At 38.3% G+C, this 24,940-nt stretch overlaps 1 long non-coding RNA gene across 1 annotated transcript; it reads right to left on the reverse strand.

Moving 5' to 3' along the window:
- Positions 1–11,320: 11,320 nt before the first annotated feature.
- On the reverse strand, positions 11,321–22,834 carry LOC107314307. The gene is made up of 3 exons (XR_001555327.2): positions 22,437–22,834; positions 14,955–15,094; positions 11,321–14,832 (listed from the first exon to the last, which is right to left on the reverse strand). It is a non-coding gene; the product is annotated as an uncharacterized LOC107314307 (long non-coding RNA).
- Between the last annotated feature and the right edge of the window lie 2,106 nt (positions 22,835–24,940).

The following is a 24,940-nucleotide window of genomic DNA, read 5'->3' on the forward strand; positions in this document are numbered from 1 at the left end:
TTATTCAGTGGCATTTCCAGAAATGGTTGTCATGGCTTCCAGTACATGCTGGTCCTGGAGACTGTTATTATTTTAATCCCATACTGAGGAGAATGGTAGCTGGCCCTGGGCAGCCATGGGTACCAGTAAGTGTTGGTAACTCATGAGGCTGGGGCTGTTTGTGGAGGCAAAGGGATGCCCTGGGAAGTATAACTGAGTGGGAAACAACTGCTTTGTGCTGGATCTCATTTAAATGCTTTTGAGTGTGTCTTCAGAAACCATAGTTGTTATCTTCAACTGGCTGCAGCAATTAAAAAGAAATGTTGTCTTCTCTGTGAACTATGGATCAAATCTGAATCTTGTTAGTGTGATGTTTCCATGGCAATATTTTGTACATTTATTCTAAAAGAATTGGCTGCAGGGCCAGTCCCGGAGAGTGGTGGTGGATGGAGTTAATTCCAGTTGGTGACTGGTCCGTGAGAGGTGTCCCCAGGGCTCATTATTAGGGCCAGTCCTATTTAGTAACTCTACTGGTGATGTGGATGAGAGCACTGAATGCACCCCCAGTAAATTTGCAGATTAATTTGCAAATTAAGTGCTCGGTAATCTTAAATGTTACTTTTCTTCTGTGTCCTATGGCATTTAACAGACATGAAAACAGAAAGGTTTTCCATATAAATTACATTAGAGAGATGCATGTTTTAAATGAATTATCTGTTTTTTTACAGTGTTTTTGAACCCTCCTCCAGAATAATGTTGCAGGGATAATATTCTTCCTTCAGGGAAGAAAATAGATCAGGATGACTGTTCTTGTCCTGTTCTTGTCCTATTGTAATAAATGCTTTCACAAGAGTTTCCATCATAAGCTGTTCTACTAGAAGAAAATCTGTGACATTTGCTTTTAGATGAGTCAGAATTGAAACACAAAGTGAAATATATTTGTTTTATTTTTGTGGCACCGTAGCCAAGCAGGCAAGGAAAAAAGGAGTAGGAGCCCTATGGGTGAGTGATTTGCTCTTACTCTAGACTTGTATCCACAGTGCTCTCCATGGAGTCATGGATTGCAAGAAGTCACTTGCTATGACTTCTCTGGGTCACAGGAAAGATTCTGCTCGATGAGCTGAATACCAGCACTCCCAGCTGTGGGACTTTGGGGTGGCTGTAAGTCTTGGTTCAGATCCTCTCATGAAATAGCAGTGGAAACATGGCCCAGTCCTACAGTACCTGGCCCCTATCTCAGCCCTCACCCATGCTTCTGTCAAGAGTGTCCAGTGTTACTGTTTGTCTGGTTGTTGTTTCCTTGTTAGAGATTAAAAAGCTAGAAGGTAAGAATGGTATCTGAATAATAGCTGTCATATATCTTTGAAAAGGGTCCAGACTAAAGGGAAATTCTTCTGCATGCAAAGTGCTTCTCATTTTTATTCATAAACATGATGTCCTCTCTAACACCCTAATTGTTAGTGGTGACAATGTGGGGCACAGCTTATTGTTCCTCATACAAAGCTCTTTCAGTCTGAGAGATTTTTCTCTGCCCTGATTTCTTCATGCATTAGACTTCCTGTAAGCATCTTTTATACATCATGTGTCCAAATGCAGAAAGCACTGAGCAAACGTGATTGGAGGTTAAGATAAAAAATAGCTCATCTTGTTAGTCTTGAATACATGTGTGGTCATTGCTGGGAGACCTGGGATATACTCAATATGCTGTAAGTTAAATACTTTCAGATGAATTTCACTGCTTTATTTCTTCTCATGTAAGTTTTGAGTACACTCAGGACGAAGCTTTTCATCTCTACATGCATGAGAATGATAGTCTTAGAACTCATTTTTTGAGTATTAGCCTTTAATTAAAGATTGATTTGAACATTGCACCCTAATATGTTATCTTTACCTTTTTGTATTCTGTTCTTTAACCTTCTCAGAGAGGTTAGTTTTGGGTGTTTTTCTTCTTCACAGTCTTGCACTTGCAGCTAATCTAATATTGGTGTATTTCACAGATGCTTATTCTTGACAATTGGAGACATGGTTCAGGCTGGCTGCTATCCTAACTGTTCTCTTCAAAGGACTCGCATGGCTTGGCCTGCTCACTGAAGGAGTGAGGGCAGGAGGGCTGCAGGTGCCCCAGGAGATGTTGCCTGAACCCTTTTGGCTCAAAGCTTTCTTTCTGAAGTATTTTTTAATGATACTGACTACCTCCATTACAATGTTCTCTCCTCAGTGCCTGAGTGTTTTCATGCCTTGGGCTGATCTGAATGCTGACGTTCACGATGAAGAGAGCGTTACTGAAACAACTGTAAAACAATTTGTGGACAAATCCATTCAGAAGTGTTGTCGAGTTCACTGAAATCAACTGTTAAATTAGCATCTGTTTCCTGAGTAAGCTGCCAAGAGATACTTCCCTCAAGAGGCAGTGCTTGCTGCTGCTACTCTTGGGAGATGTGGTCAGTGTTTGCTGATGGACAGTTTGACTATTGTGGATTTTGTGCCATGTATTTCTTGCTTACATCTCAGAGGTCTCAAGTAAAGAAGGTCCAAGTGGTTTTCCCCATCTTGGACTGACTTTTATGGCCTTGTATTGGATTCTTATAAGAATGGAGGAGCTGAGAGTTAAGTGTGAAGGATTTCTAAAGAGTGCAGTAAGCCACAGTGTGAAAATTAATTTCTGGAGCTAATTTCTTGGCTATTTTCATTTTCTTTTTCAAGAATGTTCCTTAAATGACGATGGAATAGCCCAAAGCACTAGAACTTTACTGAGTCTGTTAAAGTACCAAAACTAGGGTCAGAAACCCTTGAGATAAGTAGTAATGGTCCCTCCTTGGGCTTTGTTGATTAGATATGAAAAGTACAAGCTGTGGACCAAGACAGTTGGTGCCTAGCTCTTAAAATCAGCTTGATTTCTCTGCATTCTGCACAATGGCTCTTGTTTTGTTCTGCGTCCATCAGAGGCTCTGCTGATGGTGTGCATGGATTTTGTGGTACATTCTCCACTTGAGTTCCTTCCTGAGTGTGATTCAAGATGGCTGTGTAGCAGATGAATTCCTTGTAAGTGAAACTAAAAGAGGTGCTCCAGAAGTGCACTATAGAGCTGAAATATTAGTGTGAATGCACCACTTCAGAAGAGTATGTAGAAGTCTCAAATGAGCCATGTGCAACTTTCAGTCTGCTGACATCTCCGTGCTAGGTATTGCAGGTGGCTGGAGCACTCATTGCAAAGCTGTCTGTGAGTTCAGGAATCCAGGAGGAAATAGAGATGGCTTTGTATACACTAAGCTTTTTCTCCCTCTGCTCCAGGCATCTCCACCAGCCTTTGTTCAACTGTCAAGGATCAGAACTTGTTTTGAATCTTTGGGGTGCACTGAGGGATCAGTGAGATCAATGCCAAACTCTGTAAGTGATACTGGCTATAATTCCAGAACAAGTACTTACAAGTACGAGTCTTCCTTTTAATCTTGCTTTAACTCTTTTGTGGGTGGAATGACAGCAAGAAGACAAAAAGCCTAATTGGATCTTTTAAGCATATAAAAGCTGCTGTTGTATTGTGAATTTTTCAAATTAAAAACCTAAATTTAGGCCAGTTTTAGTCCTTAAAGCAGGACAACATACAGCAAGATATGGTGATAATAGGATAAATAGGCCCATAGTACTAACTCAATGAATCCTATCATCTGTGTATCTTAAAACACACACTAATCAGAATAGTCTGGTTGTTTTTTTGTGATCTTGATAGTTTGTTCCAGGCAGATGAAAGCATCATAAGATAATGAAGATGCTGAAATTGTTGTTGAGGAAGGCATCAGCCCACATAGCAAATTTAAAATGTATGTTCAGATAAAAGTAATGTGTTGTAATATAAAAGGTACACTCATCAGATCAAGCCGGACTTGTATCTATCTCTCTATTGACAATTCTAAAATCAATAAACAAAACAGACTTTTCCTCCCAATTCTGCATGGGATAAAAAACCTTGGAATTTTGCTGTAATGAGGAAATAATGGTTTGGACAACCATGTTCTTACTTTCTTGTTTCTGGCTATCCACATAGTGAATTTCAACCTGAGACTGACTGCTGAATGCCTCCAGTGCAGTTTTTGCTTTCATCAGTCTAGAGATAAAACAACTGGTACATGGCTTTGTATTCTAGGAATTCATCCTATTTCAACAGCATTTAATATAGTGCTTTTGGTTTGAACCAATTACACCAATGTGTAAAGTTGCTGCTTATAAAAGGAGGACTGTTACGGAGCACATGGAGAAAGCTCATGATATTCTTAATACTTGATCCTTAGCTGATCAAATTATTCATCAATGCACTACTATCAAAGAAAAGTATCAGCTTTTACGCTTCAATTCCATTTTCAGTTCTTATTTATGATTGCTGTTTTTATGCCATAGTATCATTTCTTGCTGTTCTCTTTGGACGCCTTTCCTAAAAGTTCATCAGAAAATTAAATGTTTTTCACCCATAAAATGCTTTGGTCAGTTAAAGATTGGCCTGTTCCATTATAATAACTTCTAAATGGAGCTAATCTCACTGTTTGACATCAATTATCTGTCGTTAGAAATGCTGGAAGTTGACATGGCAAATAAATCTTTCAGTTTTAGCAAATGAAAGCAATGTAAAAACAATGTTCTGTGGCATCATAGCTGTCTGTCTCCCAACAGTCTTTAAAGCATCAAACAGATTTATTCCCAGCTGTTTGACTAATAGTCAGCTCCTGCAGAGAAAATGTATGCTCTGGGGCAAATCTACATTTACTCATTACACTTCAAGTAAAAATATACAAAGAACTGCTTTCCCCCCCACCCCCTTCTCCCTCTTGTTTATATATCAACATCAGAGAAAACGGAACCTCCTGAACTGAGATGATTTGGCAAAAACAGATTATTTCCCCTCTCAACTTTAAAACTTAATTGTAATAAGAGATAAGACAAAAGTTAACATGTCTCGTTAATAGAAAAATGCTGCGCTTCTTTTCAGGGGAGTAGGAGCTTGTAACTGTATGACCATTGAGGTCCCTTCCAGCCCAGGTTTGTTATTCGACGGCTTTTGTCGTCCAGCAATGGACACTTCACCAAACCACTTCTCTCTTTGAGCTGTGTAGGTCAGGTCAAAGACAGCAGCACTGTGACACAGCAACAGAGAATTCAGTATTTGTAATATTTTTCTTAAAGGAGTAGAGATCTTACCAGAATCTCTGCAGCGTTTTTATAATTGTTTTGTTTCACTCTGTTCAATGACAAGACTTCACACATGTGAAAATTAGTAAGAATTATTGTTTGCATTTCATAACAGCCATTCTTATTTATTATTAAGTAAGATGTCTCTGGCCACCTGTGTCCATAGCTGTAAAAAAGAATGTTTTTTCTCTATCGAAATTAAATCAGCCAGGTGATTACTATGGTTAGGCTGCGGTTGGACCTGATGATTTTTGAGGTCTTTTCCAACCTGAGTAATTCTATGATTCTATGATTGTAGGCAATCTTTTAATGATACCATCATTTAATTTTAATGGTAACATCCAGTTTCAGGTAAGTCAGATAATTTCTATGACGAGTGCAGATGATTTCTGATGGATTTGGCAAGAACTGAGTTTTGATAGGATACCTTTATTTACTAATATAGGATAAAACATACATTCCATAAATTAAAGCATACCAGTTCTCTGTTTCCTGACAAATTTGCTTATTAAAGAAATCAGTTGGCATGATATCTCCAGCATCAGTCCAGTTTTTGGCAAAGTCCCCAGAGAAAGAGAGATGCTCTGTGGTTGGAGTTCATTCATTTTGTCTTATTTGAGTAATACAAAGCGGACAGAGAGAACAAGTAATCCTTTGCTTAGCAGAGAAATGGACATCAAATCTTATAGAACTTAATCTCTTTTCTCTGAGTTTCATCTGCCATCTTAAAAGTCATGGTATAAACAGTGTTGATTCCCTGCTAAATTCATTCTTAATGGAGTAATGGAAATATAAATCCTATAGAAATCAATAGAGCTTCCATTATCTGACCTCAGTGATCACTGGATTATGTGCCTGGCATTTTTAATAACGAGAATCATTGCTTGCTTTTGAAAAGCAGAGTATGTTCTTAAAAAAGGAAAAAGGCAGCAGTTCAAGGCAATTGAGCATGAGCAAACCTCTTCTTGAATGAGGAATTCATAAGCCTTGACTCAGTGAAAGTATATTTCTCTGCTGTATTATGCTGCAAGGTATATGAATTTTGGTATGAAGTTTACTGTGAGTCTGTAGCCTATGAATAAGAGAACAATTGTGAACTCTTCATTTATTTTGTTATTTTAGCATGTTATTTATTTCAAAGAAAGAAGGAAGGATGGGAAAAGAAAAGGGTGATGAATGTAAGTAGTTATTGTGAGTATGGAAGTGCAGTGTTATGAGGAGTGGGATACTGAAGGTATTACTCTGAATTTCAGCATATAGGTCTATAAGAAAATATCACACATCTTTGAATCCATACTTACAGTAATCTAGCTGCTATTTGGCTTTACTATCCCTCCTGGAATGTTCACAATAATTAGTGATTTGTTTTAGGTAATCATGGCAACCCCCAAGACAGTGAGATCCAGACCTTCATTACTTGCTGGTAAAGTGCCTGTGCTTGTATCTATCTTGAAACAAAGTCCCACCACTGCCTATGCCAGCAAAGCAAATTGCTGAGGTTGAGGATGTGCTCAGCACCCAAACATACCTGTTTTCTACCATCTACCAGCACAAAAAGGTAAGAACAGGCCCAAGGCTAGTTTGTGAGGTGAGAAGACTTAGATTGTATCTTTGTAGTAAGTGGGATATCTTTTTGTGCCAATGTTGCTATTCCTGACATCCTATCCTAAGTACTTTTGAGGAGCTTCTTTTTCTCCATTAACATTTCCTTCATGTACTTTAGAGATATAAGCTCACCGTGTCTTGTTTTGACCCTTGGGAGTACTACCAAAATGTCACTTTAGGTCCGTAAATTCTTTTGTGGATCTTAGCCTTGGCTTTTAAATGTCATGGGACTGAGAGCTGACCTTATCACGCATTGATTCTGTCTGGCTTAGTTATTGAAGCAGTAGTTGCAGCACTTGATCAGAAATCGTATTCCAGAAACTCTGCAGTGGTGGTTTTTCAACTCAAGGTGATATCACTCTATTTATGGTTGAGAAAGAAAAAAAGTAAGGAAAAAATATCATTGTTCATTGAAGTTATGGTGTCACCAAGTATATCTGATTATTTTAAAGCAACTGTATGTTTATCAGCAAACATATTTATGAGTTCTGTTGGCTCAGATTCAGGCATTGCTGAATTTAAAGGTGTTTTTGCTATTCATTTCAACAGAAAACATGTTTGTGCCAAAACTATTTTCCCTACAAAAACGAAAATCTTGAAAACAGTTTATTTTAACAAACCTTTGTGACCTACAGCAGGATGAAATTTGTTCCCAATAATGTAAAGGTTTTGACTTAGAAGTAACTTTTCCTCTGATAGATGCTAGTGAATCTCCATTATATGTCTGAGATCTTCTTTGCTTTCTGCAAGTGAAGATGTTATTGTTTGTACCAGCTTGGTAATAGATACCTGTATATCTACTGACTGAAGTGTTTCTGGTGTATATGCAATAGTGGTGAGTGACCTTTCTCCCCCAGAGAGCACAGGTCTAGCTTAGCCTATCAATGCATATATCCTTATGGTAAATAATGAATTATGAAAGTATCAGTGTTAATATCGTTAGTACCTTCAATGATGTCTCAAGACCTAAGCTCTTCTTGGTATCTCTAAGCAAACTCAAAACTGCCCCGTGTATTATCCTTTCCCATGCATTAGGTTCTACCTGGGTTAAGCTGAGCTTTTAGGCTTTAACCAGAATGAATAAGAGACAGATTTGTGGGAATATACTTTAATTTAAAAATAATAATAATAATTAACCTACCTTATCCTTACACTATCATTGTGGAGATAATTAATGTAGATCCCATTGCTCCTTAAAGAGGGAGACTGTCTGTCCACAAGAGAAGCAGTACTTAGCTGAGTGCAGGGAAGTTGTGATATAAGCTGCATCTCTTTGGCCTCTCCTGTTTTAGAGCTGTGAAACCCATGCAGAGACTGGGGATGGGAAATCTCACCCCACACTGAACTTAGGCATATCACTAGCTTATTTCACTCCAGTATATTTGAGCAAGTTTATGTAACTCTTTAGGTGTCTACAAATAATTACCTGCCATGCATGGGTTGAAGTGGAGGAAAATAGTCCACCATAGTAACTGTTGCCAATTTACCACAACCAAGATACAAAGTGCTTATGGCATTCCTCATTTAAGAGTATCACCTAGGAAGTAGACCATTGCTATAGCTAGCAGACAGTTGATCGGTGCCAATTTGTAATACTAATGTAGATCCATCTAAGATTAAGGAACTCTCTTTATGCCATCTGCATCCCCTGAGGATGTCTTTATTGTAAACACAAATGCATGCTTTAAAAATCATGCTACAAGTTTTGTCTATGTTGTTATGTCAGGTAAGCTGGGTAGCTTTAAGTCTTACAGTGTGAGAAATATTTGGTCAAGCAAATAATAGTGTATTTTGCTACAGTCATTACTGTGGTACTGTTTCTGTGCTAGCAAGCATCATTTTGAGAGGCAATGCAGCCTGTGTCTGGAGTTCCAGTTGGCTCTGTCCCTCTCTATTGAAAAACCTGCTGGTTCTGTCTGCAAGCTCACTGCAGTACAGATCACTGTTCTTTACTGCAGCAGAAAAATGAAGTAAAAGTGTTGGTTTTCTTTTTCAGTCAGCATGCTATGCAAGCTACATATACCTTGAGGCTTGCTTGCATCAAAAAAAAATTGTATTTATGAGGTATTTGCACCTAAATTTAGAACTTCTGAGGAACAGAGAAGAAACTGACACAGTGTAATCCAACAGCTGAAGAAATAATTAAAATAATAATACCTACTGCTATGGACTATAAGTAAAACCTCTGAGAGCCAACAACTGTGTAAAGCAATCCTAGTTAAATGGCTTACTGCTTCTCTTGAAGGTTCTTGAAGGTTCTCTTTCTACCCTTCCCTTGAAGGGTAGAAAGAGCTACTTTTATAGCTTTAAGTAAAGCCTGATTGCCTTAGTTACAGCTCACTCCTCTTCTAGATGAGAAACATATGACTTCCCTGTTCTTCACATGTATTACTTATTAGCAGAATGGCTGAATTAAAGTGTTTTGTCTCTTCTGCTCTTATACTGGGTAGCCTATTCTATTCTCAGAAGTATATCTACAAAAGAGTGATTATAGGCTTTTCACTTCTTTCCATGTGTTTCAAACTAGAATTTTCTTTTTTCTTTGTCAGCAATGCTGAAGAAATTCAACTGACAGTTCAAGGAGAGATTACAAGAACTACTGCGTGAGCTCTCTGGAAAAGGGAAGCAGAGTGTGTTCTTACTTTTGTTTCCCACTAAGGAAGTAGATACTTCAAACATCTTATGTTATAATTTTAAAACAAGAGTGTATTTATTAGCTGTAACTGTGGCGAATTAAAGCATTGTGAGGAAGGCAGTATTCCATGCACTACATGGATGTTTTAGCCCTCTATTTAAGTACAGCTCTTGTAAAAAGCACAGGTTGCAGGCTGTAGCCAACATGAGGAATACCCTGAGCTGACTTTAATGACAACTTGAGTCAGAACAAGCAAATATTTTAACAGTGGCCCCTGATAGAGCACCTGGCAGGGACATAATGTAGAGGTCACAGAATGGCCTGAGTTGGAAGGGACCTCAAGGATCCAACCCTACCTTCACAGGCAGGGCTAACAACCTCCACATTGAATACCAGACCAGACTGCCCAGGGCCTCATCCAACCTGGCCTTGAACACCTCCAAGGATGTGGCACCCATAGTCTCTCTGTGTAGGCTGTTCCAGCACCTCACCTCTCCCTAGGTAAAGAATTTCCCTCTGACGTCCAGCCTAAATTTTCCCATCTTCAACTTAAAACCATTTCCCCTTGTCCTGCTGTCACCCACCCTTTCAAACAGTTGACTCCCCTCCTGTTTATGGGCAAGGCAATTCCTAAGTGAAGACCTGTCTCAAAATATGCTCAGAAAGGCAGACACGAAGGCTTAAATTATTTAATGCTTTTTCATAAAAAGACCTTTGAAAGGAGCTGTGTGTGATAATATCACAATAGATAGCTGTAGCCGTTCAGTGAAGCAGAATTGCACCTATGATGGAGAACATCAAAGAGTTTCTTGCTGCTTTCAAGGTCTTTGTAGAAAAGACGTGAGTTTGCAGACAGTCTGTTCAGTTTAATAACCACAGCATATCTTTCACATATTTGCTCCTTGTCTGGCTCTCACTCCACTCAGCTAATTGAAACTGCCACAGTTTAAGAGCACGGTACTATAGCCTTCATTAAATAACAAGGCTGCTAGCTAAGGATCTGCAGCTAGCAGGTACACTACTGCAATATGCGAGAGAGCATGTTTATAACATCTAATCTGTTCAACTTCATCCAGTGTTGCAAATAAAGGTAAGAAAATACACCACAAAAAGCAAACAAACAAGCAAAACATTTGGTTGGTATAACAACCAGGAATAACGAGTATATTTTCATGCAGAGTAGAACATACTTTATTGTCCCATAGCAAGTTTGTAGATTGCTTCACTCCAAATGGTCTGAATGGAAGGAATGACATTGCTGTTCAATTAGATGGTTCATCATCATGTGTTTATTCTGAAACACTTAAAGTAGCATCTTCTCAAAAGTAAGAGATGTTTGCTATACTTGATGTAAATCTCCACATAAACTTAGTTTAACAGTTGCAAATACCAAAGTGAGAACATTTTATAAGAAATATCTGAATTCTGTCTAAATCCACTGATGTCAGCAAAAGGTCCACTTGGTGGTGGTGGAAAGGTAAGATTTGTTTTCTTTGTCTTTTGCTTTTGCCAAAACAGTTAGGAAATACTGATTAATAGCTGTTTCTGTGAAGTCATTTACCAGCTAATGTGTGGCTTTTTTTTGACTGCTGCTTTGTTTAGGCCTTGGCAAGATAATTACCAGCTCCTTCCCTGTATATCATACAGGCCAGTTTGAGTGTGAATAGAGAAGTGAGTAGCCCTATTTTCTTTTTTTTTTTATTAGAATGACTTATGTTCACTTACCACTCACATTATAAAGGTACGAAAACTCAGCCAGCATGATTTAACTGTCAAATAAGGCACTGTTAAATAAAAAAACATTAAATAAGGCATTGGAATGCACTGCCCAGGAAGGTGGTGGAGTCAACGACCATGGGAGTGTTCAAGAAATGTCTGGATGTTGTGTTGATGAATATGATTTATCCGGGAAGTATTGGTAATGGTTGGACTAGATGATCTTCTAGGTCTTTTCCAACCTTGATAATTTTGTGATTCTGTGATTCTGTGAAATCCAGATGAAAACCCTGAAGTGCACTCTTCTCCCAACTCAGAGAGTGCAAGTGGGAGGTGATGGTTTTCATAATAGACCTGGGGCTGCTGCTTAATGGATTTGTATTGGGTGTTTTGAAATCTTGCTGAAGGAATAAGACTATATATTTATATATTTTAACCAAAGCTGAGACTATTGTTGCAGTGAGCTTTTCCTTTTTTTCTCAGGCTCCTGATCAGCTGGAGATCCATCTAATGGTAAAGCTTCATACTTTAAAAACTGTGATGCCTCCCAAATGCTGCAACAGTGATTTTTCAGGGGAAGGGGAGGAAAAAGAAAAGGATGGGTTGTTACTGCACGGAGGGAGGAAAAGAAAAATATATAATTATTGTGTCTGAAGGACTTTGCATATGCTACCTTTGTTACTAGGGAGCATGTGTAAATTTTTCCTAAAGGCTCTGATGAGGAACATGTGTTAGTATTATCATGGGTAATAAAGTCACTTGGTAGCCAGGAACAATGGGGTTTTTAGGGTTAGTTATTGTTTCCTCAATACACAGGAAAAGTGCTGAACTGAATGTTGGTTGTGTGTGCTACTTTGCCTTGCTTAAATCCTAAAACTCTAGAAAGACATATCTAACTGCATATCTGAATTCTTACATCTGTACTGGGACGGTAAAACCAGTTACAGTCCTGACATGGTGTGTGTGCTCTGTAGTACTTGTATTTACATCTTGTTAGTTAAGCCATATATTTAACTAAAACACATTAAAAATGAACTCTGTTGCATAAGCGAAGAAAGTACCCATTGCTATAAAATGAATTGAAATACTGAAACTCTTCTAGAATGCTTAATGATGAATTGAAACTGCTACTCATTAGGCTGCATCTGCCCACCTCAGCTTTGGCTAGATTTTACAAGGTGTCATTTTATTGATATGAATTCTTCTATAAATCATTGTGGTGAATGTGGAATTATTATTATTATTATTAAATATAAAAATGCCAGCATATAGAGCCAAAATAGCGATGAAAATGTTTTTTTAATTTTAATGAGGTTAATAAAAGATGAATGTCCTATTTCTGAAATTCTCCTTATAGTCAAGTATCACAGTAGATATTTCCTGAGATAGAGCATCACTTCAGTAAGAAAAATACTTTTTGAAGACATCTGTGTTCATGAATCATCTTAGAAAAGCCTATGAGAAGTAAATACAACAAAAAAATCCTCTGCTTTCTTTCAGATGTAAATCAGTTGGACAGTTTTGAGGTCAGCGAGTCCTACTCTTTCATGCCAGCTAAGCAAGGTGCTCAAGATATCGTCAAGATACCTCTGCATTTTATTTTGGCACCTAAATGAAATGTGTTAGCTTGTTTACAAAGATAAGAGCACTCTGCAGTCTGCAGCTTCAACACGTATCTTCAGGTTCTTATCCTGGAAAGCACTGCTTGCCTGTGGCATGTTTGGAAAGCAGCAATGCTCCTGCATTCCCCTCAAGTTACAACCAAGCATAGAGTTCACCCTCTCTTCTTTTGCTGTGGGTGTTTAATAGCACGTAGCAGCAATGCTGCTGCCTGCTTCAAAGGTCGCAGTGTCAGGACTCACTGATGAAATATCTACATGAAAAAGATTGAGGTATTTTGGTGGTATATTCACAGTAAGTGGAAGCTGTGTGTTGGAAGAAGTTTTGATATATTTTCTGATACATTTTACTTTATTATATGCATCTCAGAATGAAACCTTGCATGTGTTACGGTTTTGCCTATTGAACTAATTATTTTTGATCATAGGAAGGGAAGGATAAAACCAGTGGATGTTTGCCAGGAACACGATTCCCTTATTAGGCACCTCTTATTTTGCAGACCTTTGCTGGATGTTTGATCTGTAGTTTCTCCCTGCCCTGGGGAGAAATGCTTGAGTAGGCATTTTGTTACAGTTTGTAGAAGAAAGTGATATAATGAGCAGTAAAGGTCATATTCTGTGATACTATTCAAAGCAGAGTAGAAATCTTGGCTTACATTTTTTGACACCTCAAATTTCAATGCTCCGTTTGAGGTTCTTTTTTTTTTTTAATAGTGGCAAAAAAAGAAAACTTTGGAATAATCAGAAATAAGCTACAAACTCTTAAGTCACTTGAAATGATTTTTATCTCCTCTTGGTCAGGAGGTGACTTAGACAGATCTTGAGGTGACTAAGAAAGACATACCTTGAGTCAAGATGAAAATACACAGCAAGAAAAGGCCATATCTTTGGGTTATCCACGAAGCTTAAGAGAAAGTTCACGTTACCACTGAAATCATATTAGATGGATGGAAGTGACCAGACTTGTTCCTAGTTTGAAGCAATAGAAACTAAAGAGAATTACAGTATTTAGTGAAGTGGAAATAGCTGGAGGAAGAAGTGCCAAGGGGCGGGGATACACTGCAGTTGCAGAGTTTGCATCTCTGAATCATAAAAGATGATGCCATTTTTTCTGTGCTTTAATGCATCACTTGAGCTATTATCCTGTTAGTGTTTATAAATGATTTTTAGATGCTCTTATTTTCTTCATTAGGAATGGGGATGTTGAAGAAGTATGTGACAGAAGATTGCAACTGCATTTTTCTGGATGACACTCCTTCACTGGAGTCTTTGTAATGCCTCAATACAAGAGTGTATAATCATCTACTATCTCTGATAGCAGAGAAATAGATGATTATACTTATTCACAGAGAGGTTTTCCCTACTCCTGTTGTATACTGTCTGAATCAAAGCCTGTAATTCACTGACAAGAAAAAGGATCCTTAGTCTTGGTTCCTTAGTCTTGAGCACAACTGGAAGCTGAATTCAAACTATTACATGCTAATGGGACAAGCTGGAAACTCCTGCAGTTTGAGAGTGGGTCATTTGAGAAGGTGCAAGATGGTAACTGAAGGCAAATCAGTGATTTGGGCAGCAAGCGTTAATTCTCCTTCCAAGAGAAGAGACAAATCTTTCCATTCAGCAACAAAATAAAGTTGGAAATAACTGATGATAAAATTTTCAGGTGATTTTGTGTTATGTGTCAAATCAATCAAGAAAAATAATTCATTGGATACAAGAGAAAATAACACTTTGTATTCTAATATTAGAAAATACATTATAATTAATCTTTGGTGATATTCAGCATCTGTAAATACTACGTTATTGTCCAGCTCATACAGTAACTGCTTGTGGTGTTAGTGCAACTGCTGAAGAAAGGTAAACCAATGTGCTTTTCCCTCATTCTTCAGTTGCATGGCTGTATGCAACTGATGCAAAAGAATCCACTGAATCCAACATTTTATTTAATCTTATTATTCCAAAAAATATGCCTTCCTTATTAAAAACCACCACAGAACTGTCTTATGCAGAGCACTGCAGTGTTCTGTTTGTAGAACAGCATCGTCTTGAGGGACTTGCTGACTTCAGCTGTTCTGTTAATCAAGCGGCTGCAGGATAAGCCTGATGGAAAAAATGGATAATATTTGGTTGTTGAGTTTTGCAGTGAAGTGTACATTTTCACAAAGAGCAAGGAAAGAGGCCATAGGTTCTGATTTACTTTTGTGTGGTTTTTGATTACATACTGGATGTTTTGATGTAGTTGTGTAGCAATTTTGAGCGCTGTCGATGTTGCTGAATGTGTTTCCAATTGTACAAAACGGATATAAATTCGCAGGTCTGAATGCACTTCCATCTGCATCTTTTTCAGCTTCTCTTAGTGTGCCTGTAAGAAACATAATGGGAGTTGAAGCAATATACAGTTTTTCTATTTCTTTTCCAAGTCTTTATTTCCCATCTATAGAGACCAAAATCCAATGTGCAAAGTGCTGTAGTTCGGGAGAGTTTTGTATCTGTGCAGGTAGCTGCTTTAACCGATGATTTAGCTGAGCCTATATCCAGGAGATAGAAATTATCATGAAATTAGTGATAGATGTTAGTGTGAATCTTATTTGGGGACTACTGCTTAAATGCTGAGGGAACAACTAAGAGCCATGCTATTTCTTTTAAACTGTTTTATAGCAAACCAAATGATTCCTGTAGCGTTGCTTTACAAATAACAATTGTGAACTGGAGCAAAGCATAAAAATGTTTATGTGCATTTAATCACAAAAAATAGGTCTGGATTGTGTTCTGTTTGGTTCATACGATGATGCTCTCCAAATGAAAAGAAGCACAAGGATGGTGTTCCGACGGGCAGCTCCTCAGGTTTGGATCAAATAATAATCTTTTATGTGACATAGCTGCTGTCCATCCTCTGACATCTTCTATTATTTATTAATAGCATTCCATTATTCAGAAGTGTAAGGGAAACTGTTGATCACAGCCTGAACCTCTAATTAACCAGCTGAGGCAAGTGACAAGTCAGCTGTGGGAGCACAGGTGAAGGTAATTCAGTTGTGCTGCCAGAAGGGGTGGAGTTTGACTCTACCTCTCCTAGATCCCATTTTAGGGCTGACCACCACTAAGGTAGAGTTTCTTTCTGAGGACTGTTCCTTTGTGGAGTTCTTGTGGTGAGCCTTGACATCGGTGAGCACCTATCTTGAAGGCCTCAGAGTTGGTGAGTCCTTTTCCTTAGTTATTCTCTGGCTGTTTATTCTGACTATATTTGTACTATTCCAACTGTATCTTATACTTGTATTATTTCAACCATACAATACCACACTTGTATTATTTCCACTATACAACAACACTCTCAGATCCACTTCTACAGTGAATTTCTTGCATGTGGCTTGAGTTTTATTACTAAGTAATCATGCTGGTTTAATAGAGTCTGAAATAACCAGAGAATAATGGAGAAAGTGGCTCACTAAGCTAGAAAGGCATTTTAATAGGAAGAGAAGCTTCCCAGTACAAGGATTGAGAAATATTTCAATGTCGACATCAACAGTAGTAAGAGTAATGGGGCTATAATTATTTCAGCTCCTGCAGTGTGTTTTGGAGTGCTGCTAGAGCTAGAAAAATCTTTGCTAGCTAGAGGAAGTTAAACCTTTATACTGGTAGGCCTGCACAGATCTAATTGTAAGAGGCAGAACAGTATGGCATAATTTTGCTGCATTAAATATCTTGTACATCCTATTAGAATATATTGTTCTCCGAAGTTAAACTGAACGTCTAATACTTCAAGCACAATGCTTTGTATGTCCTGTCAGTGGCAGTAAACCAGCCTACATCAGCAAGGGGGTTGTAACTTGATGATTCTTGAGGTCCCATCCAACCCAAGCCATTCTATTATTCCTTTGAAGGTGGCTATTTCTGAACAGAGCAAATGGAAATTTGGAAGTTTAACTCTGTACTGTAATTTGAATTCATACAGGTTAATATGCAGTTGGAGTATGATCTCAAACTTGCCATTCAACCAAAGTCAAATATTAATCTATCACAAATAATTTCAAGAAAAGACATGGTATACTCTGCATGTAATGATAGGATTTATCTTTGAAATGCCATCAGATATTGGAATTGATCACAAATATTCTACTACAGAATGCGAAATAATGTGTTAATGTGTTTATGAGTATTTAAATATCAAATTTTGATGTAAGTGGCATATTTAATTCTCATAGTCCTTTTTAAAGCATATTTAACCTTTATGTAATGAGTCTTCAAAAACAATACTATGCCAAGATGGTCAATTTTGCTTGGTTTGCATGTTACCCATTAGCTGTTGTTAATATGGCTAAAGCATGCTGGTATATTCACTTATTTGCCTGGGTTGTTTGTTTTCTGTTTTAAGGGCCTTTATCCAGACAGAAAACATTTTGTTTTGTAGTAGAAATACTTGTCTTCAAATGCATGGAGAATTTTCCAGGCTATGAAATATGTTCTCCTTTGATTCGAATAGTTTTCACCCGAACTTACATAGGCTTACATTTTAAAACATCTTTATTGTGAGCTTTCAATGAGTCTCTTTCAAGCTGCTGGAAGTCAAATTGATTCCTTTTTGGTTATATGGTATGTACTATTGTGGATCATAAAATGTTTATGGTTCTTGTGGTGCATTTAATTTGCTGAATTCTCAAGAACTTCATGAATAATAATAAAGAAATCAGCATATGTAATAATGTAGCTACAGTCTAATGTTGTTTATTGTGCACTGTCAGGTAAGACTGGGGAGTCTTAGCATGTTTATAAGCTGTACGGTTGGACTGACTGCTTTGTCTGTTCAAGTGTTGCACTAAGAAAGTGTTTGTTATTCCTCTTGGATCCTTTTTTCTTTTAGTTAAAATTGGACTCATCAAATTCTTAACAGCGTAAATGCTACGAGGTAGTAATTGTATAGTAGTAAATGACTGAGCTAGTTTTAAAAGCATACAGAATATAAATGTACCCCGGTTTTTATAGGCTTGTAAATCTTGCCTTTAGCAATGGAGCTGCTTTGAGTTACTTGCCCTCTCTGCTGTGGTGATGCAGCTGTCTGTGGGCTGTGCCACGTTCAGCAAAATGACATTTCCACAGTGCCCATGGGCTTGGGAGGAAATCTGTACGTGTGTCCAGTTCTGAAATGAATGGGATGAAACTGGAAACTCTGCTTCTGTCAAGAGATTCGTTTCACAACTTCAGAGTCCTTTTGGGCTGTATTCAGTCAGGAATCTTTTTGTTCCCAAATGATTCAAAGCTTTCAGTTGGTAATGAGCAGCTAATGAGCTGCTGACCTTTGCTTTGTGTTAATGTAAATCTCCAAGTGTTCTGGTTGAGAATGGGAAAACAGCTAGAGCTGTAACCTGTAGTCCTTCCCTTCATCTGTCAGAACCTATAATTTAAATTCACAAGTAACTTGAAAAATATATCTTCCTCTTTCGCCCCCTTATAGTTCTGGTTGAATCTCTCTCTTCTTCTTCCCTGATTCCCATCAGACACGTTTGCCATTTGGATTGCCACCTTTCAGTTGTGGGGGTAACGCTTCTTATGACCTTTCTCCTTCCTGTACTAGTGCAGTTGTACAGCTTCTGTGACACCACTGCTAAGCTGAATAAGCAAGAGAATTGCAGGTGGTATGAAAATATTCTTTCCAGCATAGACTGTTGTGCTTCAGCAATGGTGTTAACCATTTGCTGCTCTTCCACTCTACTAACAACAGAATCATGAACCTACAGAATCAGTCTCTGCTTTCTTTTGCTTTAGAAGCTGATGCTGTTTCCTGATTGTTATTACATGGAGGCAAGAGATGTTACTGGCTTCTCTTTTTTTTTGTCTACAGATTCCATTTTCAATTACAAAGCAGAATACGACTTTGAGTCACGCGGGGTGGGGGGGAGTAGATGTGCCCTTCTGTGATGTGGTTACAATTTGCAATTCTAGCAAAAACGTATTTTTGTTTAGGAAACAGATGAATGTAAATACCACTTACATATGTAAAAGGACAGCTGTTCTACCTTTGCAGAGGGAATGATGACAAGTAATAGATTACCTTCTGGAGTCTATTTGCACTGCGGTTTTTCAAGCAAATGCTAAGGTGTTCTCTTGATTACCGTGAAGATGTAGATATATTGTACCAGATTTCATCATTTAAAATTTCAGTGCAGCAAGGAAAGCTGTGCATTGCATGCATTTTCTGAAGAGGAATAATTTGTAAGCAAAAGCAGAAAAACTGAAACAATATGGAGGAGATCTTCCTGGAAGCTATGTTGGGGCACATGGAAAACAGGGAGGTGATATGGGAGAACCAGCATGACTTCACCAAGTGCAAATCCTGCTTGACCGACCCAGTGGCCTTTTGTGATGGTGTCACTGCATCAATGGGCAAGGAAAGAGCTACTGATGTTATCCGTCTGAACCTAAGTATGGCCTCTGATGCAGTACCCCACAACATTCTTCTCTCCAAATTGGATGGAGATAGATTTGATGGGCACACTGTTAAAAGACAAGGAATTGGCTACAGGATCGAGTCCAGAGTGTGGTGGTCAATGGCTCCATGTCTGGATGGAAACTAGTGACAAGTGGTGTCCCATAGGGGTCAGTGCTGGGACTGATTTAATATTCATTTTATTATTCATTTAATATTTTCTGCACGTTTCTTTGTTTGTTTGGTTTTTTTAGTATAGTTCTTTTTAAGCATTGGCTCCTGGATTTTATCTTGTATGACAGAACTGACTATAAGATGTATTGAATGAGATTTTCTGTTTACAGATACTGCTCAGAAAAAAAAGGGGCAAAATTAGTGCTACCGTCCTAGAAAAAGAAAGTGACCATACTGTAAATCAGATGAACAAAGGAAATCAGTGGAATGCAAAAACCATTCAGCAAATTAATTAACTGGGAGAAGTTATTAGCCAACTCCTGGCTTTAGGTTTTATGATTACTACAGTATGCTATGACAGTCAAGAGGGGGGAAGTGGACTATGAATTGCTAAGTAGACTCTAAATCGCTGTAAACAGTATTTTTGTTGTCACCAGCAATTAAGCTGAATAGTTTTAGTGACTATTAATGTTACAACATTTTTACTGCACTTAATAATGCCCAAATCTGAACATGTTTGATAGAGCAGTTCTTCCACAACCGAGTTAAGAGAATATTGTATCACTGGTACACACTGGAAAAGGTTTTATTTCATCATTCCCTTCCTTACAGCTCACTGAGTCTTGAAGTCATATAATTAGAGTGAGTGATTCTTGCTTCCTACAAAAGGAGGTGAAAAACTTTTTGTTTCTAGCTGTGAGTATACCTGTAGTTTTATGTTCTTGGGTACATCTAGGTGCTACTGGTAAATGAATTAGTCAGTGAGAAACATAAATTAGTACCCAATCAAATGTGCCAGCTATGGGTACTTGATGAGAATACAGAGCATACTAATGCTTAAATGCTTTTAGAGCAGAGATCGTTGTCCAAAATATAGCTTTGAAAAGATTTTAAGAAAATGAATGCTGAAGGAAGACTTTAATTAATGTTCAATTAAGTCTGGTAATGACACCTTTAGATTTGAACAGGCTGTATTACATATGCATGGCAAATAGATTTCCATCGTTTGCGACTTACACAGAGTCAATGAGTTGGAATAGGTGGCCTCTATAGGTTTGTTTCTAGCTATGTTATTCTTTAAGAATCTTATGGGGAAATAGTTAAAACTCTACTTGAAAATGTTACCTGATCATGCAATTGAGCCTTAACTTTTCATACTTAAATGATGTGCCTTTAGGAGGAGCTCCTGTGATGTAGTGCCGAGTGTTTTCTATCAACTGTACAAAATAGCTTGGCTGATTTACTCATTTTCTAATGTAATTTATATGGAATGGCTTTGTGGTCTATTAGTCTTTCTAAACTTACCATAGAATACCTGAAGTCATTCAGAGTCCTTTCAGAAAACAACCAACATTGCTTGCAAGCAGATAAATAGTTTGATCAATCTTGAAAGTGAGCGTTAGATGGAAGAGGGCTACCCTTCTCTGTGAGAATGGATTTGCTACCTAGTTCAGAAGCAAGAGTGAACTTAAGAGAACTGTGCATCAGGATAATGCAAAGAGCAGAGCATCCTTATGTGGAGGATATGGCAGACAAATTTTTTTAATCTTAAGGATTCATTGACCTTTTTGCATTGTGGGTGCAGAAGGAAATGGAAATGGGTGTTGAAATGCTCTTCGAAGTCTTTACTTGATTTACAAAATGCTTCATGATAGTCTGGTGAAAAGGGTAGCTCTTGATTGCTTGATTTTTCTTAATGTTGACAGTTTAGTCAGAAATTCAGTAGCAAAAGTTTTCTTGATACCTGGTGAGCTAATGAAGTAGGCTACCTTTAAATTGACTGTCAGCTCAAACATAGTGTAAAGAAAGTATGATGTGTGTGTGGCAAGCAAAGCACTGATTCCTTCGGTGATGAAGAACTAAGACATTCGTTGTAGATGGTAACAGCCTTTTATACCCTAGTAACAACCCCTTGGTCACATGTATTAGCCAGGCACCTCGTGTGTGTTTATGTCTGGTGCAAGTAGCTGCTGAGCTTGTTTACTCATTTGCGAGGTCTTTTGTTCATACCGTCTTTGTTCCACATAATTTTAAACAACAAGAATTTGGTTGATTGCCTTATTAATATAAAGAATATATAACAACAAACATGCAAAAACTGAAGAACATATTAATTCATGTCACCTTTTATATCCACAGTCCCAAACATTGATACCACCCATCAAACGTAGCCCTGTGAGTTTTCATAAGTAGCTTTTGCCCCATAAATCAAATTTATTTCTGAGGTAATTGTCTCATTGCTTGATGCTGAGAGATTAGCTGCAATATCCACAGTCCAGTTCCATCCATAGGCTTTGGCTGGAAGGATACTCAGAAGGTTGACAGGGATCTGAAAAAGCAGCAGTAGATGCTGATGGTACAATCAAGTAGGGCTAAAGGCGAGAATCTTTGTTCGGATTCCCACAAGTATCCCATAGTGTTTTCTTTTAATAGAAGGAAAAAAGAAATCTGTTTATGAATGAAAGATTCCTTTTCTTGTAAGAAAAACTGTACTACCTACTATAGAAAATAAGAGCCTTCCACACCAGCACCTTTTGTATTGCAGATTCTCTCCAAAAGCCCATCTGCATCATGTATCAAGTACGTGTCAGTTGTACAGACCTCTTGCAGTCACAAGGACAAAGGGTGTAACTGTTCAAAACAAAACTCAACAGATTACTGGTATAGGGGGAGCTGAGCCTGAATTCAAAAACAGAAATCACAGGGCAGGTGAGAACCGAATGCAATCTCTGAACCATATTAAAGTCCCCCTCCAGATCCACTTCTTTGCAGATCGCTTGCCAAACATCATACAGATCTCAGGGTTGCAAGTCTGGTTCCTTCCTCGAGCTCACAAGTCTGGGGTCTAAAAAGTAAGCTGATTTTTCAGGGCTCCAACTGGTCAGAGTGCGTAGCTGCATCCCACAGCCTCACTCCTGCTTTGTCCCATGTTTCTGTGTCACAGGTTATAGCCCCATATGCTCCTCCTATGTTTTGAGAGACAGCAAAAGTCACTTTGTGTCTAAGCTTTCCACTTCAGCGTGGTGTTTCTGCAAAATCGTTTCCATTGCTTTGCAAAGCACCACCTGTTCCTTTGTTATACTAGTTCCCATTATGCCCTGTTTCTCACCTCCATCCTGCAGAAGTGACTGTGGCTGTGCAGCCTGCTCCTTCCTTGCAGCAGCTTTTTAGGGTTCAGCTTCTTTTTAGTGACCCCGGATTCTGCTTCCTTTCAGCAGACCTGATTCCTGCTTCCTTTAAGAAGTTCATGGGTTCAGCTTCCCTTAATTATCTCCTGAGGCTGACCCCGAATACAGGGTTCCTGTTTGGGCACCATTTGTGGCAAGCAAGGCACAGACTCTTGCTGGTGCAGAATGAAGACATTTATTGTAGATGCTCACAACCTTTTATAACCCTGTAGCAATCCCTTGGTCATGTGTACTTTTACAGTATTCAGCACTTGTAACAGGTTATTCTTTTGCACCATTGTCTCAAAGCTTGCTGAGGAACACTGATGGACAAGTCCTGGTCAAGGGTTGAGAAATGGTTGGATTTTTCACATCTCTTAGTTTTCTTTCATATCTGTTCTTTTCGGTCTGTTTTCTTCCCCTGCCCCTTATTTGTTCTGCTTTCTAGAACATCTGAGTTATTTTTAATCAGTGGGGAACTTATAAATAAAATGCAGACTTCTCTGCAAAATCAAGCATGCCTGTGTGCCATGAAGGAAGTTGCTGGGAAGCCTGTGGATGCTATTTCAGTCGCTGAAATAAATGCAGCTTTGTGTGTAGCTAGAAGATGGCTTGGATTTCCTTCTGAGTGCTGGGGGTGGGGTGGTTATTGTACAGTGTTTCTTCCCCCAAGAACAGCTGGAAGACTATAGTATCTAATATTTCTACTTTCTCAACACAGGTACTTAAAAGCTCTTATATTTGATTGATGCTATTTTGGATATTATTTTCAGCAAGGAATGATTTAATCCATCTCTGGTTTCTAATACGTTTTTCTATTTTGGCAGCTGAGCTCAGCTTCAATTTAGCTTTGACAGCACTGATTGGGAAGCTGTTGCCCCTGCCACATACTAATGTCTGTCAAACACTCAGTTTATTCTGTGGCTTGACAAAGTTGGAGCTCTGCTGTGTGCCAGCGTTACCAGAGCACCGTGAGTTCTCGTTCCAAGGAGCTGTCATGCCGTATGCTACGTACAGCTCTTGCACATCCAGCTGCATCCCGTGTGATCATCTCCTTTGAGAACAAGCTTCCAGTTGGCAGCATCAGAGGCTCCGTTGAAAGAAAGCTGACAGTGAAACATCAGCCAAGAATTTTAAATGCAGAAACCACAGCTGAAGAGCAAATCATGCTTGGAGAAGGAATATAGTGGTTTTTTTCAATTGCCTTACTCACATCCCTATAGAAGGTATTAGGTGCTAGTTAACTCACTTGAAAAAAGTACTCTATATAGGTCAACTGAAATAAAACTCTGAGAGGTTGGCTGGAACTTTGCAGTGTTACATGCTGTTGTGCCCAGTTTGCAATTAGAATACAGACACTTGAGGGAGTTGACCTACAAGAAGGAAGGAGTGTCATCAACGTTGGACAAAATTCACCTTACTATGATATAAACTTCTCATATCCACCTGAAAGTTCTTAATATTTATTTTAAGCTGTGATAGATGGTCTCAGTAGAAGATGCTGTTAATGCATTGCTAGGCCTTTTCAGAGCTTGCCACGTGCAGTAATGAATAGTAAAGAATAATTACTCTTGCTTTTTAATCCTTAAAGCATTTTTGTGGGACTTAATTACTTTAAGGCCTGATCCACTGCAATAATTATTTTGGCAGATTCAGATGCTGAGCATATTTGTTGATAATTTCTTTAGCTTCAATAAGGAGACTCAGAAGTTTTTTCAGTAAAGGCATCACAGAAGTGTTAAAAATATTACTGCATAATAATGGATATGTTCTTTAAGGTTAATCCTATACTTGAATTCCTCAGTAATGATAAATCTCTACTTATGTAATGATATTTCTCTACTCGTGTAGTAAGGGACTTCAAAGCAGGTCCATTTATCTCTGAAATTGTCATTTTAATGACAGTAAGCAGAAGGGCAGAGAGGGAACATTAAGGATAAATTTCAGCTTGGGACAACATACCCAGTAAGTCTTTTTAATCTGGTTTTAGCAACTTTAGTTTAATGATGCCCAAAAAGAAAATTAAGATGCTGATTAATGATTTGGTAGGGTTCTACTCAGGAATGCACAGTGCTGGAATTTCATATGTGTGCCAGCTGCTTTTGAATCTGGTTAAAGAGCCAGCTTTGACTGATGCATGGGGTTATTTAATTAATTTAATAGGAGGTCCTTCCTCTCTGTCCCCTTTTTCTTCAGCATTGCTGGCCTTAGTTCTCTGAGTGGCATGTTGTGAGCTGATAGCATTGAGTGAGGACAGTGGAGACCTTCTGCAGAAGCTGTATGACAAAGCTGCCAGCAGCTTCTTCATGGTCCTTTGGGGAAGAAAAACAAAAGTCTCCCTAATAACTTACAGTGATAAAAAGTGGGTATTTTTGTTTCCTACAATAGATTTTCCTCCTTTCCGACTTATTTAATTCATTAAATAAGTCACATTCCAATGTGCAGA

This window comes from Coturnix japonica, chromosome 5 (assembly GCF_001577835.2).
Source record: "Coturnix japonica isolate 7356 chromosome 5, Coturnix japonica 2.1, whole genome shotgun sequence".
NCBI lineage: Eukaryota > Metazoa > Chordata > Aves > Galliformes > Phasianidae > Coturnix > Coturnix japonica.